The sequence below is a fragment of the Limulus polyphemus genome, unplaced genomic scaffold (assembly GCF_000517525.1).
Source record: "Limulus polyphemus unplaced genomic scaffold, Limulus_polyphemus-2.1.2 Scaffold806, whole genome shotgun sequence".
Lineage (NCBI taxonomy): Eukaryota > Metazoa > Arthropoda > Merostomata > Xiphosura > Limulidae > Limulus > Limulus polyphemus.
The window spans coordinates 269,133-270,870 of NW_013666416.1; the positions used below are offsets into that span (position 1 = coordinate 269,133).

The 1,738-nt window shown below is 28.7% G+C and overlaps 1 protein-coding gene across 2 annotated transcripts in view; it reads right to left on the reverse strand.

Moving 5' to 3' along the window:
* LOC106460638 (probable ATP-dependent RNA helicase DDX52) overlaps positions 1-1,738 on the reverse strand; it is a 36,449-nt gene that overhangs the window by 26,845 nt on the left and 7,866 nt on the right. The window lies entirely within an intron of this gene.

Below are 1,738 nucleotides of genomic sequence, written 5' to 3' on the forward strand. Positions count from 1 at the left end.
CATCAAACAACACTCTCCAACACTAAACTACTTGCAGTCTTCATTTAAATTATACATTTTTTAATATGTTCGTATTACTGGTTTTACCTTTTTTTTGTTGTGTTTTCTTGCTGTAGTTTCTCCCAATGATTACTGTTTTGTGTTTTACTTGTTTAATTATCATTATATTTAGCAAATGTACTTTGACAATGTCCAAAGACTTATGTAAATTTATTTTATTTTGCTTTAGATACTGAAGATGGAATCTGATAGAATTCCAAAACATTTATCTATGTCTCCTTTTTGTCAATAAACAATGTTGTATATCATAAGTGTAGTAATCTTGTTTATTATGCAACTAAAGAAGTAAAGCAAACAATTATCTCTTTTAGTTACAACCTTTTTACTCGGTTACTGCTTGACAGAAGTTGCTAAGCCTTTAAACATTTTACACGTGGAGGACATGAAACAAAATATTTTTTTTAGGTTTTATATATACTGGCTAACAATACAGAAATTGCAATGATGCAGCACACATGCACTCATGTTATCATCTCCAAGAATATAAAATTGGCCTTTACAAAGTGACCTGTATTAGCTGTGTGCTGGTGGACCAGTATTTTGTAAAATAGTCACATTTCAATTATAATATATTATATACATTATTACTATTTACAAACAAGTTCTTAAATTTCAGTTATTTTTCTTAAAACATATAACAGTAAATAAAGAAGTACAGAAAACAATTATCTCTTCTAATTACAAACTTTGTACTCGTTTGCTGCTTGTTGTAGGTTGCTAAGCCTTATCAAATTCCGCATGTGACGGATGTGAAACGAAATATTTTTTTTAGATTTAAATATACCTTTTGAAATAACCAAAAATCATGATTTAGCATGTCATTGCTATAGAATTCCACTATAATTTATCAAGCTTAGTAACTAAGGTGTATTTGGGTCTAAAAAACTATGAAATTTCAGACTCTCATATGTCATGTCTTACCACTTGGAATCTATCATGAAAAGAATAAGTTTGCTGCCTAAGTACTTCAAAAAGGCTGAGAAAGCCACTAGGGGAACATTCTGAGCTTTCGATTGTTTATTCATGCATCATTGAATGAAGTAGGTGTACATAAGCAGGTATTTTCAAAAACTGAAGAGGTGCGTAGAGCCACCTTGGTTGATTCAATAAATATATTAATATGTCAGAAAATAAAAAAGATAGGAGATTCTTATATTACATTCTAGCTTGTCAATATTGATAATCTGATTATCTAATTCATAAGAAACTACAGACTTTGTATTTGGACATCACAAACATCTAATTTGAACCAATGCAGCATTCAACATACCACATGACACACAAAAACTGATGTTTAGGATTTCTTTCTTAATATTTACTTTTAAATTAAGAAATTTACTAATGTATAATACTAAAATTTGAATTATAATCTATAATTTGATACCAAATTTATTGACATACATTCATAAAATAGTAGTTCAATAAAATTTTGAATGCGAGTCAATAAACGCGATGACATGGTCCTTTGACCTATGATGCATGTCAATAGGGTTAAAAGGACTCTGTAACCAACAGTCATGGACTAACAAGCAATTTTGTGCATAAAAAAGTTGGAAAAAAAAACTCCAAATGGGGTCCATTTGGGCAATGGTATTAATTCTATGGTTAAATTAAATATATATTATAAAATATTTAGTCTTGTAACAAACATTAAAAACAATTTAGAATTATTATTTTA